The sequence below is a fragment of the Convolutriloba macropyga genome, chromosome 1 (genome assembly GCF_964194025.1).
Source record: "Convolutriloba macropyga chromosome 1, txConMacr16.3, whole genome shotgun sequence".
NCBI lineage: Eukaryota > Metazoa > Xenacoelomorpha > Acoela > Convolutidae > Convolutriloba > Convolutriloba macropyga.
In genome coordinates this window covers 61072491-61089606 of record NC_134468.1, presented here as the reverse complement: position 1 = coordinate 61089606, position 17116 = coordinate 61072491, and the positions used below count along the sequence as shown (strand labels likewise).

The following is a 17116-nucleotide window of genomic DNA, read 5'->3' as shown; positions in this document are numbered from 1 at the left end:
AAGAATAGCAGAGAAAGAAGGAAACCAAAAACAAAGAACGAGAGAAAAATGGAGTCTTTGCTTTTTTGTGTTCTTACTTCTGCTAAAGCTTAAGCCTCTTACACTTAGTCTGTAATTATACAAAAGAAATTTTTAAGCTTCACAAAACTGTATTTAAGTGAAAATCAATCGAATTTTGGAAGAAAAAGCATTTAACAATTGCTCTTTTTCCTTTGCTTGAAGCGAATAAAATATTTTTCCTATCACCAGTTTGTGACCTTTTACTTCAGCTTCGTCTTTTCATCTGAGGTCACATACACGAGTTAATTCGTGAAGTCATTAGAAATATGAGAGGCTAAGGAGGTTGATTTTGTCAGAAATAATAAATTTTTCCATCAAAATTTTCTCTACATTAGCATGAGTGTGACAAAAAGTAATAAGATTTGTGGCGCTGGCTGAATCGAAGCATAACCAATATATAACAAATGACGTGGAGCGATCGATAAGCTACACAGATCAATCTCAATCGTAAACCGAGTTATTTTCATAACCGAGCTGGCTATATAAAGAGCATTAATTAGTGCCATAAAGCGCGCATTACTTGCTATTACACTGGTCATAAAGACTGTATAATCTGCTTTCATTCTGCTAATGCGGTGAAAGTGCTAAAAATGTCACTTTATATCACTCTTCGGCTTTATGCCATCGAGTAATCCTGCATTGTAAATATGTCCAATATGTGGTCTTAACCTTTTTCAGCCGATAGGATTGCACGGCCGAAAAGTCTAGGTCGCCTCTTTAACATTATCGGCAATGAATTTATAGTCCATCGTGCAACAATATCGATTGACAAAAGTACTTCATCCTTTTTTCAGGTTTTTTATATCTGTTACCAAAAATGTAACTTACAAATACAAATGGTCTACGATTGTTTAAAGCCTTTTATCAGTGGATTGATCAAGAATAGTTTTTGTTGAATTTTCATAGAGCGGATATTGTGGAGCTTCTCATTTTTTCGTTATCTTTTTGGAAGACAATGAAATAAAAAGTAAGATGTTTTTATAGTATAGTCCGCATTCAAGTTTTCTGTAGCATAATTTTTCCTTGAGACATGATAAATAACAATCCAAAACCAATCACTTATTCATCAACTGTCATTATTTCTTTTTCGGACAAATCTACTATCGGCTGAAGTATCATACTGCTCCTCTGATGTTATTATAAAGTCCCGTGGAAAATCTGGAAGCTGTCTGTTGTGTACGGCTTAGTTATGGAAATAAATTGGAGAGTAATGGTTACGGTAAGAAGGAAAAGAAAGCAGTCGAAATTGTTAAGAAAAGGAACCAATGAGAATTTGATGGTACTACTAGCAACATTCTTACCATACAACTAGTACAACAAATTCTACTTCTGCTAACTGGTTAGTTAACCAAGAGTGTTATGGCTTGGTTGTAATAATAGTAATAATAACAATAATTCATTTTTCTCAATTCCAATCTGATTTAGTACCACTCTGCCAGATCCATACTTTCCCACTTGTGTCGTATTGTTCTATCTTGTCTCTCTCCTTGTCTTGGCTTATTCTTCTCCCAATCCCTCTTTCATTTTCCCAGCCGCCGCTTCCTCCCCCTCACTTTGTTCATGTACAATTCCTAAATCCATTCCTATATCCTTGACCAGTCAATTCTAGCCCTGGTCACTATCTTCAATTCATTGTCTTCTTTTCCGCAGTACTTCATAGTCGTATTGGTCTAGATAAAATTTGGCTACCCGCCAACTTTTGTTTCTTTATATCCCATTGTTTTGGCCTTTTCCAGACTTTTTTCCTCTTTTTTCCATACTCTTTTCAACAGCGTCTACTGTTTTGGATGTAGACTTTTTCTGACAATACGTAATTGGAGATAGAAATTTAGGTTAACTTTGGCGCTGGACCATGAACAATTATTAAAAAGCGTGGCCTTAAAATCAAAATGTCTTCTGTTTGTCTTCGTTTTTTTCTTTCAATATCTTTGAAAAGAATTTTTTCTGAGCTCTTTGTGCGAACAGTTGAAAGGACAAAAGAATAAATGATTGCTATTTATTGTTGCTGCACTTGAGGTCTTTTTGCTCCTTTTTATCCCCCATTATTTGCTCATTGTTTTGTAGCCTCTTAATATTATTTATCCAAATCCTACCTGATAGTTTTTGGGATATTTACTTATACTTTAGCTGCTCTGCTGCCCTTTCCAATATTTGCAATATTAAGTCACTCAACAATAGTCTCCTCAGCCATCTTTCAATCCGCCTCTTCTTTCATTCATCCGCATATTGTTATCCTTGTTTTTGTTTTGGCACACACAAGAGTGAGTTGTTTACTTTTTCTATTCTCCCATGTTTGTTTTCAGTTTGCCATTTATCCCCCGTATAGAGTAATATAGTCCCTATCCCTCGTATCCCAGAGTGGTCCGGGAGAGAGAAAGTGGAATAGACTTAGTGGAACAAAATCCGCAACTGTTCATTGTGTTCCAGTTAAATAGCTAAATTAATTCTCAGGATTTTCAGCACAGCCGTCCACTCTCAATTGTTTAATGTCAATGTTACTTGTATTATTTTTACTACATAGTTCTCTAAAAACATCAGCCACCACCACAGTATCAACATTGATCTGCTACTCTCTCGGTTATTGAGATTCTTTTTCTGGGCCAAAAGCTTCTTTAAAGCTTCATCTCTGCTTCAATCGTTCCCTGCTGTAAGTTGAACAATGATTCGAGATATGCGTCGTTTTGATTTCCAAAGTAGTGGTTAAAAAATGTTGGTCACAAGACTTTTGTTGCAATTATTTAACTTAACATACCATCAGTACCATATTTTATTCAGAAAACAGATTATTTAACATAACTGCGTTGTATATCGTATTGAAATCAACTGCAGTCTTAAAAACATCGTTTGGCATCCGAAATAACAAAAAAAGCTTTTGTGAGCCTGTGCGTAGAATGTTTTTATATTTTTATAGCATTGTAAACTTCTTGATAAATGAACACAAAAGTATGTCAATAGTTTTCCGATATCTGTTGTGAGTTCAAAAAATCGACATCAGATCATTCCACTGGACAGTTGGGACCATTTTTTCCCTACCTCTACGTATGATAGCGAACAACCAGAGTTCGACCGATCACTGCGAGTGTAAATTTCAAATAACATATGTGATCTAAACTGCAAACAAAAAGGCTTACTTGTTCTGTGCGTGCCACAGAATGTTCCCACATTCGCATTTGAAATCATAATATATATCAACTCAATAATTTGCGAATCATATTTCAAAAACGTTTGTTCTAGCACCAAACATTGCTTTTATAAGTAGCTATGAAAAAATTTTAAGTTATTAAGCAGAATTTTCTATCAGAAAGAACAAGAAAAAATAACTGAGCTTTCAGAGGAACCAGAAAACCTGAGCGAGAAACCTTCAATTACCAAATACTTTTTTGCACTTAAATTATGATAAAAACTATCAAAAGACTATTCTAATAAATGTGTTCTCTAAAATCGAAATCTTTAAGTTTGAATTCTTGCATTATAAACAATTTTGATTGAGCTTCGTCAGATTTTATCTCAAACTATTGAGAACTATAAGGTTTTTTTTCTACAATTCTAAAGTCAAATTGATGACTTCTTAATCATAATTAACTGTTTTTCATGCCCTCTTCTTTTCCCAACAAGAACGCATTGGTGATAAACATTGATAAGTGTGGCTGTAGAAGCTAAAATAATTTTAACAAAAAAATAATGTTTTTATGTTTTATGTAGATAATCGAGAATCATCCCGAAAATCATTAAGGAAACTGAAGCTCCACGTCACATAATTTCAGTGTAACCAGTCTCACTTCAAGCTAATCATAGCTGTGACCTAACACTTTGTTTCGGAAATGTGAAATACTGGAAACCAAAATGATTTGTAGCATTTGTAGATAAAATTTGTAACATACATTATCAACGGGGCGAAGTAAACTCAATTTTCCTCAGTTTTGTTCTTGAAATATCTGTAAACCTTGTTTTGGTTTTTAAAAAAACGTTAATAGCACAGAGAAGTCAAAATGATTTAAGGCAGTTGTATAAACAAGCAGCAAACTCAGATTAAACGAATCAATCTAGTTGAGAGAAACAAATACTGGAATAAAATTCAATCGAAAAAACCTAACAAACAAATTGCAATTCCAACTATCTAATTGACTTCATGATAACTGAAGTGTTCTGCTAACGATAAAGCACAATTGAGAAAGAAATGTTGGTTTTTTTGTTCGAAAACTGTGGTTTTGAAGTAATGAAAATTCAAGAAAATACACAGATTGAGATAAGAACCATAATGACGCACTCACATTTCATGATATAAAAGTTACCACAATTATGGAGAGCTGAAGATCTGGAGAAATTGGCAACAGTGATTTGGATTTCCAAAAAAGTGGCGTTCCAGTTATTCCAAATATGCTATTTTTTATAGCTTTAGAGAGAACCAAAAAATAAAATATATAAAGCATTAAAATTGGATATGAAAACTATTAAGAACAAAGCAGCAATTAAAAAGCAAAATACTACTGTAATAAGAGAGCTCAGCCTTCTTCTTCACATCTTGAGGGATTTTATGTGCCAACACTGAATTGGAAGAATTTTATGTGACAACACTGAATAGGAAGAATTTTATTTATTAATTTGATACATATATAAATATATATATATATATATATATATATATTTATATATATATATATATATATTTATATAAATTTATATTTATAAATAATTATATATATATATATATATATATATATATATATATATAGAAAAACAGATTACAATGGAGAGAAAGCATGTCAAGAAAACTTGAGAATTAAAATGTTGTGTTTTGAAAAAAATATATCGTTTCAAAGCAAGTAATCTCCATGACCATAATTTATACTGAAAGCTCTAGAAACCGGCTCTGTTCAATAATAATTTTCATCACTAATCATAATTAAGCAAACCGCCAAAAAGCACTAAATAAGAAAACTAAAATTAAAATTGTCGACATATTTTCAAAATTTTTTTTTGAGAATCATAAAACTATCAGAAAAAAATAGATTCACAATGTTCATAAACTATCAGAATCATAAAAATAGACTCACAAAATTGAAGCTAACCAATAATGGAATTCCCTTGTTGTTTTTAATAAGAGTCATGTAGAAGTCTAACATTGAAAAGCGGATAGGCAAAGCAGCAGTCAAAAAACGACAAGTCAACGAAAATCTGATTCTTTTGTTATCTGAGAAGTATCCGTTAGCGCCCTAAAACTATTCCTTTTTGAGTCCTTTGCTGACTCTGTGTAATTACACGTTCTGCTACTTGACGTGACTCCTCTAACTGGGATATGAAATTTTGAAATAAAAGACTGATCCTGAGATCATTATAAATTATATAGAATTGGAGCTCAGTAATAGGTCACTGAGTACGTGATAATCTTTACAACTCATATTTGCTGCACTTTCAATGAAGGACACAAATATTGGAGAAAAAAGTTGTTTGGAGCATGAAAGGTTTTCAAAATTTTAAAATTGGTTAAAAAATGTTTTGGTTTATTTTTTGAAATTTGAGTGTAGTTCAAAAAAAATGCAGAATCAAACATTGCTAATTGGTTTTTTTGTCAAATGTGCGTGCAAACAAAATGCATGCTATCACTAAAACTGAAAATTTTTCATAGTTTTTTTTAAATTCAACACAAATTATATTATATTTTTTATTTTTAGAGCAAAGTTTTTAGAATTAATCCTTAAAAGACAGACCCTAATTGATTTTGTCCGTGTTTATGAAGACTTAAACGAAGATTTAAGACAAATTGAGCCTTGGGTAAACATAGAGAGACTGCACCGTCAAAGTCCAAATTGTTCCAAATTGCTTTTTTATAACTAACAAAGTTTTCAGCAACAGGTAGAAAAACGGATCACATCGGAGAGAAGGCATGTCAACAAAACATTAGAATTAAAATGTTCTGTTATGAAAAAAAAAACATGTGGTTTCAACTAAGCAAGTAATCACCAGGAGAATAAATTATTTTGAAAGCACTTAAAACAGCATCTGTTCCATACGTATTTTCGTAACTGGTCATAATAAAACAAACGGCCAAGAAGTACTATAAATAAGAAAACTAATATTAAAATTTTCGACATTTTACAGAACAATTTTTTTCTAAGCCCCCAAAAATTATCAAAATTATAAATATAGATTCACAAAATTGAAGCTTCCTACTAATGAAACTCCCTTGTTGCCCTTTATTAACAGCCGTTTAGAAATATAACATTGAAAATGGGATAACACTCAAAGCAGCAGTCAAATCACAGCCCGATATCCAAAATCTGATTCCTTTTTTCTCAGATTTAGCCGTTGGCGCCCTGAAAATAATGTTTTTTGTGTCCTTTGCGGCCTTGGTGGGATTAGACGTTCGGCTAATTGAAGTGACTCCTCAAACTGAACTTCAAATCCCCTCAAAAGTATCAAAATATATGAAGATTTTTATAAAAAGACTGACTTTAAAACATTTTAAATTACGTGGAAGTGGAACTCAAAAATAATTCACTGAAATCGTGGAAATCCTAACAACTCATATTCGCTGCAGTTTCAATGAACGACACAAATATGAGAAAAAAGATGTTAGGAGCATGAAAACTTATCAAAATTTTAAAAGTGGCCAAAAATGTTTTAGTTTCTTTTTGAAATTTGAGTGTAGTGCAAAAAAAGGCAGAATGAGTCACTGCTAATTGGTTTTTAGTCAAATGTGCGTGCAAACAAAATGCACCCTATCACTACACCGAAAATTTTTCTTATATTTTTTAGATTTCAACACAAAATATTTCTATATTTTTTTGAGCAAAATTTTTAGAATTAACTCTTAACAGACAGGCCCTAATTGATTTTCTCTCTGTTTATGAAGACTTAAACAAAAATTTAAGACAAATTGAGCGTTGGGTAAACATAGAGAGACGGCACCGTCAAAGCCCAAATTGTTCTAAATTGCTTTTTTATAACTAACAAAGTTTTCAGCAACAGGTAGAAAAACGGATCACATCGGAGAGAAGGCATGTCAACAAAAGTTTAGAAATAAAATGTTCTGTTATGAAAGAAAAACATGTGGTTTCAACTAAGCAAGTAATCACCAGGAGATTAAATTATTTTGAAAGCACTTAAAACAGCATCTGTTCCATACGTATTTTCGTAACTGGTCATAATAAAACAAACGGCCAAGAAGGACTATAAATAAGAAAACTAATATTAAAATTTTCGACATTTTACAGAACAATTTTTTTCTAAGCCCCCAAAAATTATCAAAATTATAAATATAGATTCACAAAATTGAAGCTTCCTACTAATGAAACTCCCTTGTTGCCCTTTATTAACAGCCGTTTAGAAATATAACATTGAAAATGGGATAACACTCAAAGCAGCAGTCAAATCACAGCCCGATATCCAAAATCTGATTCCTTTTTTCTCAGATTTAGCCGTTGGCGCCCTGAAAATAATGTTTTTTGTGTCCTTTGCGGCCTTGGTGTGATTAGACGTTCGGCTAATTGATGTGACCCCTCAAAGTGGACTTCAAAGTCCCCTCAAAAGTATCAAAATATATGAAGATTTTTAAAAAAGACTGACTTTAAAACATTTTAAATTACGTGGAAGTGGAACTCAAAAATAATTCACTGAGTTTGTGGAAATCCTAACAACTCATATTCGCTGCAGTTTCAATGAACGACACAAATATGAGAAAAATATTATTAAGGGCATAAAATGTTATCAAAATTTAAAAATTGACAAAAAAGTGTTTGATTTTTTGAAACTTCAGTGTAGTCCAAAAAACAAAAAAAAGGAGAACGAGTAACTGCCAATTGGCTTTTAGTCAAATGTGCGTGCACACAAAATGCATTCTTTTACAAAAACTGAAAATTTTTTGTAGTTTTTCAAGTTCATAACAAAACAGACAGACATAAGTTGATTTTCTCACTGTTTATTAAGACTTAAACAAAAATTTAAGACAAATTGAGCGTTGGGTAAACATAGAGAGACGGCACCGTCAAAACCCAAATTGTTCTAAATTGCTTTTTTATAACTAAAAAGTCTTCAGCAACAGGTGGAAAAACGGATCACATTGGAGAGAAGGCATGTCAACAAAAGTTTAGAAATAAAATGTTCTGTTATGAAAGAAAAACATGTGGTTTCAACTAAGCAAGTAATCACCAGGAGATTAAATTATTTTGAAAGCACTTAAAACAGCATCTGTTCCATACGTATTTTCGTAACTGGTCATAATAAAACAAACGGCCAAGAAGGACTATAAATAAGAAAACTAATATTAAAATTTTCGACATTTTTCAAAACAATTTTTTTCTAAGCACCCAAAAATTATCAGAATTATAAAAAAAGATTCACAAAATTGAGGCTTCCCACTAACGAAACTAAACTCCCTTGTTGCTGTTTATTAACAGCCGTTTTGAATTATAGTATTAAAAATGGGATAACACTGAAAGCAGCAGTCAAATCACGGCCCGATATCGAAAATCTGATTCCCTTTTTTTTCTAAGAATTAGCCGTTGTCGCCCTGAAAAATAATGTTTTGGTGTCATTTGCGTCCTCGGTGTGGTTATACGGTTTGCTAGTTGATCGGACCCCTCACAGTGGACTTCAAAGTCACATCAAAATTATCAAAAAATTTGAATGTTTTTTTTACAAAAAAGACTGATCCTAAAAAAGTTATAAATTACATAGACTTGAAACTCAACAATAGCTCACTGAGTGCGTGGAAATGCTAACCACCCTTGTTTGCTGCATTTTCAATGAACGACACAAATATGAGAAAAATATTATTAAGGGCATAAAAGGTTATCAAAATTTAAAAATTGACAAAAAAGTGTTTGATTTTTTGAAACTTCAGTGTAGTCCAAAAAACAAAAAAAATGCAGAACGAGTCACGGCTAATTGGCTCTTAGTCAAATGTGCACACAAAATGCATCCTTTCACAAAAACTGAAAAATTTTTGTAGTTGTTCAAGTTCATAACAAAACAGACAGACATAAATTGATTTCCTCACTGTTTATCAAGGCTTAGACAAGGAATTAAAATAAATTGAACTTTGGGAAATTATAGAGAGAAGGTAAAAAAATTGTTGATGTCAAATTGGCCTTAATTTGTTTTTAGCAACAGGCAGGAAAACAGATCACAATAGAAAGGAAGCATGTCAACAAAATTTGAAAAGTAATATGTTTTGTTTTGAAAAAAACACGAGTCGTTTCTAAGCCGGTTATCTCCATGAGCATAAATAACACTGAAAGCACTAGAAACAGCCTCTGATCAGTCCTCTGAGTTTTTATCAATAATCATAATCATGCAAAGCGCCGAAAAGAACTATGAATAGGAGATCTAGAGTTGAAATTATCGACATTTTTTCAAAACAATTACATTCTAGGCCTCAAAAACTAGCAGAAATATGAGAAAAGATTCACAAAATTGTACCTTAGCAAAAATTGAAGTCGTTTGTTTCTTTTTAATAACGGTCGCGTAGAAGTCTTACTTTGAAAAGGGGATAACACAAAGCAGCAGTCAAATCACGGCAAGTCAACGAAAGTCTGATTCTTCTGTTATCTGAGAAATAGCCGTTGTCGCCCGGATAACTATTTTTTTGTGTCTTTCACTGCCTCCGTGTCAAAATACATTCTACCACCTGATGTGACCTCCCACACTGGATTTCAATTTCACCTCAAAGTCATCAAAAAGTATGAAGAGTTTTTAAAAAAATAGACTGATCCTAAAAATATTGTAAATTAGATGTAATTCGATTTCAATAATAGCTCATGTGATTGTGGAGTTACTGTCAACTCATTTTTGTTTCAGTCTCAACGAACAAAGCTAATATGAAAAAAACTATTGTTAGGGGCATGAAAGGTTATCAAAGTATAAAAATTGGCAGAAAAGTTTCTGATTTCGTTTTTAAACTTCAGTGTAGTCCAAAAAAGTAAAACAAAAATGCAGAATGAGTCATTTCTAATTGGTTTATATTCAAAAGTGCATGTTCTTAAAATGAATTCAATCACTAAAACTCAAATTTTCTCATATTTTTTAAGTTCAACACGACATGTTTTTTTTAATTTTTCAAAAAATTTTTTTACAATTAACCCCTAACAGACAGATCCTAACTGATTTTCTTCCGGTTAGGTTAACACAAGTGAGGCACGGGTATAAATTCATAAATATTATGAAAATTTGCTAAAAAATTTTTCGCAACATTTTGTGTCAAAAAACGCATTTTCAAGGATACCCTTTAAAAACCCGCTAGTTGTGAATGACGGAATTTTGACCAACTTTTTAGCAACAGGCAGGAAAACAGATCACAATAGAAAGGAAGCATGTCAACAAAATTTGAAAAGTAATATGTTTTGTTTTGAAAAAACACGAGTCGTTTCTAAGCCGGTTATCTCCATGAGCATAAATAACACTGAAAGCACTAGAAACAGCCTCTGATCAGTCCTCTGAGTTTTTATCAATAATCATAATCATGCAAAGCGCCGAAAAGAACTATGAATAGGAGATCTAGAGTTGAAATTATCGACATTTTTTCAAAACAATTACATTCTAGGCCTCAAAAACTAGCAGAAATATGAGAAAAGATTCACAAAATTGTACCTTAGCAAAAATTGAAGTCGTTTGTTTCTTTTTAATAACGGTCGCGTAGAAGTCTTACTTTGAAAAGGGGATAACACAAAGCAGCAGTCAAATCACGGCAAGTCAACGAAAGTCTGATTCTTCTGTTATCTGAGAAATAGCCGTTGTCGCCCGGATAACTATTTTTTTGTGTCTTTCACTGCCTCCGTGTCAAAATACATTCTACCACCTGATGTGACCTCCCACACTGGATTTCAATTTCACCTCAAAGTCATCAAAAAGTATGAAGAGTTTTTAAAAAAATAGACTGATCCTAAAAATATTGTAAATTAGATGTAATTCGATTTCAATAATAGCTCATGTGATTGTGGAGTTACTGTCAACTCATTTTTGTTTCAGTCTCAACGAACAAAGCTAATATGAAAAAAACTATTGTTAGGGGCATGAAAGGTTATCAAAGTATAAAAATTGGCAGAAAAGTTTCTGATTTCGTTTTTAAACTTCAGTGTAGTCCAAAAAAGTAAAACAAAAATGCAGAATGAGTCATTTCTAATTGGTTTATATTCAAAAGTGCATGTTCTTAAAATGAATTCAATCACTAAAACTCAAATTTTCTCATATTTTTTAAGTTCAACACGACATGTTTTTTTTAATTTTTCAAAAAATTTTTTTACAATTAACCCCTAACAGACAGATCCTAACTGATTTTCTTCCGGTTAGGTTAACACAAGTGAGGCACGGGTATAAATTCATAAATATTATGAAAATTTGCTAAAAAATTTTTCGCAACATTTTGTGTCAAAAAACGCATTTTCAAGGATACCCTTTAAAAACCCGCTAGTTGTGAATGACAGAATTTTGACCAACTTTTTAGCAACAGGCAGGAAAACAGATCACAATAGAAAGGAAGCATGTCAACAAAATTTGAAAAGTAATATGTTTTGTTTTGAAAAAACACGAGTCGTTTCTAAGCCGGTTATCTCCATGAGCATAAATAACACTGAAAGCACTAGAAACAGCCTCTGATCAGGCCTCTGAGTTTTTATCAATAATCATAATCATGCAAAGCGCCGAAAAGAACTATGAATAGGAGATCTAGAGTTGAAATTATCGACATTTTTTCAAAACAATTACTTTCTAAGCCTCAAAAACTAGCAGAAATATGAGAAAAGATTCACAAAATTGTACCTTAGCAAAAATTGAAATCGTTTGTTTCTTTTTAATAACGGTCGCGTAGAAGTCTTACTTTGAAAAGGGGATAACACAAAGCAGCAGTCAAATCACGGCAAGTCAACGAAAGTCTGATTCTTCTGTTATCTGAGAAATAGCCGTTGTCGCCCGGTTAACTATTTTTTTGTGTCTTTCACTGCCTCCGTGTCAAAATACATTCTACCACCTGATGTGACCTCCCACACTGGATTTCAATTTCACCTCAAAGTCATCAAAAAGTATGAAGAGTTTTTAAAAAAATAGACTGATCCTAAAAATATTGTAAATTAGATGTAATTCGATTTCAATAATAGCTCATGTGATTGTGGAGTTACTGTCAACTCATTTTTGTTTCAGTCTCAACGAACAAAGCTAATATGAAAAAAACTATTGTTAGGGGCATGAAAGGTTATCAAAGTATAAAAATTGGCAGAAAAGTTTCTGATTTCGTTTTTAAACTTCAGTGTAGTCCAAAAAAGTAAAACAAAAATGCAGAATGAGTCATTTCTAATTGGTTTATATTCAAAAGTGCATGTTCTTAAAATGAATTCAATCACTAAAACTCAAATTTTCTCATATTTTTTAAGTTCAACACGACATGTTTTTTTTAATTTTTCAAAAAATTTTTTTACAATTAACCCCTAACAGACAGATCCTAACTGATTTTCTTCCGGTTAGGTTAACACAAGTGAGGCACGGGTATAAATTCATAAATATTATGAAAATTTGCTAAAAAATTTTTCGCAACATTTTGTGTCAAAAAACGCATTTTCAAGGATACCCTTTAAAAACCCGCTAGTTGTGAATGACGGAATTTTGACCAACTTTTTAGTTAAATATGATTAAAATTAGGCTAAATAGTTCGAAAATGTGGATGGAAAATGTGGAAAATTCTTTTTCCAAAAAAGCAACATTCCTAAAATTTCTCTTTCTAGTGCATTTTTAGATGCAGCGAGCTTCAAAATGATATCAAATATGCTAGCCTGGTACGCCCTCAAAAAAATTTCAAAAATCGTCTGACCAAAATAAATGACTAGCTTAAACGTCTCCCATTTTTTCCCTCAAAATGTGGGAACAAAGTTTGGCATCTTTAATGTTGTGATTACGATTATCGAGGTTTTGTGAAAAAAATATGTTGTCTCATTGGCAATACTAAACGGTTAAAAAGGCAGGTAATTTTGAAAAAAATATGTAGCTTCCTTGATGCACACACACATGTAATTCCTAGAAAAAAAAAGTATTTCCAACTGAGCACTGCTGAAAAGTGAAGCTTAAGAAAAGGAACTTAAGAATATCTTTTTCAAAATTTGAGTACAAATTTTTATGCGTCAATCGGATCTGATAATAATTTCAATCCAATAAACCAATAAATGAATAGGTCAATGATCAAACAACTTTATATGATTGGTCAAATATGATTCTTAGTAACCATACCAGGGCATATAAGAATTCTATAAATTGTTAGTAGTCGTACACAAGTCATATAAGCAATTTGGAAATCATACGAGAATTTTTTAAATCAGAAAAATTGTATAATTGTTTAATGAAAAGAAAGATCACAAAACAAGCAAAGTATGCTGCGGAAATTAAGATGAGTATTAATTTAATTTTTAAGCGCAGAAAATATCAATTCTTGTAACATTTGTTTGATTTTGTGTTTGTCGCGCTCTGCGGTTCAATTGTTCTGACTCCATTTTTATTGGTGGGGAGAAACTTTATGCCCAACTGGGTTCCTTGTTCCGCCAATTTTGGCCGAACGATATACTTTTGTAGAAAATTGTGCATGATATCACTAGAGAGCCCGTCGAGCCTGTAGTATAAAACTAGAGCCTCTTTTAGAGAAATTTGTCATTTACAAGGATAGATCGGGGTTTGAATTTTTTATTTATTGTGATCATATCACAGCCATTTTGTTCAAATTTATTCTGATTTTTAGTCATTTTTTGATAACGCTGGCTCAATTATTTTGGTTTTTGAGTTTTTATTTATATAGCCGAGAAGCAGCAACGACACTCTATTATTAGTCTGATTGTTGTTTTTTTTTAAAAAAAAATTCGGATTCGAATTTGAATTTTCCGGTTTTTAGAGCTATTTTCTTATGTGCAGCCATTTGACTTCTCTTTTTGCATTTTTCTCGTTAGTTTCGCGCAGTGTTTACAAATAAGATGAATCCATGTCTTCTAATAGTGAATGGATACTGTGATCCGAAATGATTTTTTCAACTATTGAATTTTTTTGTCAATAAAAAGCGCTTCCTCAATTTGTTTTCACCAAAATTTTAAAATTTTGCAAATTTTGCCGGTTTTTTGTTCTTTGTTGTGTCAATTTTGAGTTCTAATCAAGCATACAACAGGTCTAGGTGAATCTTTCAGTTATTGGTTTTTTGGTATTTATTACCTGCAAAATTATTTGTTTTCTTAAAGAGTTTGTGAAATTCTGAAGCAAAGCATTAGTTGTTGTTTGTTTCTTTTGTTTTTATCATAAAATGAGCAAAAATGACCTGTTTTTATGACTGCGACGATGATTGTTCTCAAAGAATTTTGAATTGATTTTATTTTGTTGATAATTATTGTCTGACCTTAAATTCTTCTCAGTTAAACACACACGCATATGGTAACTTATTTTTTGTTTTCACTTCGTAAGTAGTTGATGTTCTAGACATTGTACTACAGTAAAAATTATTTAAGGCCATCTAATTTTGATAAATTTTAGATTATTTTTAAAATCTAACAAAATTTTTTTTTCCTTACTGTTTTTATCACTTACGCTAACCGCCGACAAGTCCTTTTTAGCTTTCCGAAAAGAAAGAAGCAAATATATTGATTTGACCATTCAATATCTAATGTTTTTTTAAATTTTGTTTCAAAAAATAAAAGATTTTTGGCCCTCAATATTATTTTTATTCCAACAACAAACGCTTGTTGCGTCCTACTGAACCCACAATACGATTCTTTGTGGCTGTCTTTTTCTCTGAAATATTTCAGTGTTAGAAAATGAATCTGCAACTCTTTTTTCAAGTGAATTTTTTTTTGGAGCCTGAAGTCAGGGTAAGTCAATTTTGAAAAAAATTTCAAGATTTTTCTTAGCTCATTTGAAGTAAAAGATGCCAAAGAAGTAAATAAAAAAAATTGATTTTTTTAAAAAAATAGGACAATTCTTTTTTGCCGCCTTTATGAACTTGAAAACGACGTAACTGCTTCATATATCAGTAGTCATTTCAAGTGACTCCAGAAACATAAGCTTAAATTTTCCAGTAGTCAAATACGTGGAACTACTGTTACAGCATTTTTTTTCAGTGCAATACAACCATGCTGCGCATCTAATCGATTTATATGTTCAATTTTTAATTATTTAGTACAAAGAGCAAATGATATTAGCCTTAAACTAATCAGTTTGTGCTCATTTTATCCAAACTGAAAAAAAAGTTGATATGGCTGCTATCTAACTACGTATTTAGAATAACGTTAATCCACCGGTTCGCAGAACTGTCAAATTAAAATCAACAAAAAATGGTATTCAACCACTTCGTTTCGATCACAACTTGAAACCCGTTGAAAATAATTTGAAAGATTCCTCGATTAAAATTAGCCAAAGTATCCACATTTCTGGATAACTCACATCCCTGGTCGAAAAAGAATGGTTATCTTGTAGGAATCTGGCAAATTCTGGCAGATTCCTACAAGATAACCATTTTTCCGACAGATTATCGTGTGAGGATTTTTGCTCCAAAATGTACACCAAAAAACTTCTTCTTCAGCAAAAACAGCACTATTTTAGTCGTTTTCTTGAGAGAAAACTTTGTGCGTTTTCTTGAAAAAAACTTTGTAGTGAACTAAAATATATTTTCAGTTTTGTTTTGCTCGTAATGCAATATTTTTGAACTTTCTTTGGCATCGATTGTTTCTTCTTCTGTCAGATAAACCACTGTTCTGACAGATTCTGCCAGATTATCAGCTTTCTGGCAGAATCTTGCAAGATAACTAGTTTTCTGCCAGAATCTTCCAGATTCCTACAAGATAACCATCCAGTCTCGACTAGGGACAAAACTAATTAATACGGAAATTTTTAAAGTAAAAGAATACCCCAATTAACATTGTTTACATTAAGAAGATATGCGTCAAATCATTTCAAACTGGAATTTTCATCAACTGAAAATTTAAGAAGACTAAAAAAAGGACTGTAATATAGCACTCACGACGCACGACGTGTGGCGTGATAATTATAAATTTCGAGCATTGCAAACTAACTTCACTTCTTAAAAGTCAAATATGAAACATCACGGAAGATAACAAACTATTGATTGTACGATATTAAACTCGGCTCAATGTAAATTTCAACACCAAAAAATAATCAGTTTTTTACTTTACTCATAAGGCGAAACATTTAAGCACATAATAGGGTCATCTGAGGGTTAATAAAAACTTGAAATTGAAATAATGAACTGAACCTGAGATAAAATGATTTTTAGAGCAAAATCTCGGATTTAAGTGGGGAAATAAATCCACCAACGTGAAAGTCAATACTTAGACTCCAGACGGGCTTTGTCTATCTTAGAAATCAACTGCTGAGATTTTTGTTCTCAGATGCCATCTTCGTTTTTAAAATTGACCTTGAAAGTCGGACTCCTGCAAATATGAGACTTCCAAAGAGCAATCAAAAACTGCTTCAGACAACAATAACTGATATGAGAAGCTCTAGGCTGTGACAGTTAAGACGACATGTTTTACAATAATAATAAAACTAACAAGGTTTTGCTGGACTCGAGGAGTACAATTGTTAATAATTGAGTACATACCTCAAATGAACCGAAGACAGTTACGTGTTCACATATTATTCAGAGATATGTTATAAGCTGGCGATTACGTTATGGCAAAAATGTTACAAAGAAAATGACATAGGCGAAAATGAAACTAAGATGAGTCATCATTGTAGAACCAATGGTCATATTGATTCCGTGTGGGAATTCTTAGCTGCAAAAATTTGCGTTTTTCATCATCCAGAAAAGGAATCACGTTGAATACGAATTGAGCTTGAAATTGAAAGGAGTCCGTAAAAAGAGAAGTTGCGGGTTGTTTTCAGCTGGAAAACCGCTTGAAATGGACTTATGGTAGCAATTAATGTTTCATTAGCCAATCATAAACGTTTTAGATTCGGATATAGTTTCTTGGTACGCACAGCAAATATTGAACAAGGCACCAATCTTTGCTAATAACTATTTTTCAAAAAATTCCTGTCAGGAGCCATTATTTTTGTTTATCTAAACATGAAAATTCGCAACAAT

General features: G+C 32.1%; 1 protein-coding gene across 1 annotated transcript in view; it reads left to right on the top strand.

The window, feature by feature from the left end:
* Positions 1–1382: 1382 nt before the first annotated feature.
* Positions 1383–17116, top strand: part of LOC142344803 (protocadherin-9-like) — an 86077-nt gene continuing 70343 nt past the window's right edge. The window contains exon 1 of the mRNA XM_075396803.1: positions 1383–2707. The gene's annotated coding sequence lies outside the window, so the exon portion shown is untranslated. The remainder of the gene's footprint in view (positions 2708–17116) is intronic.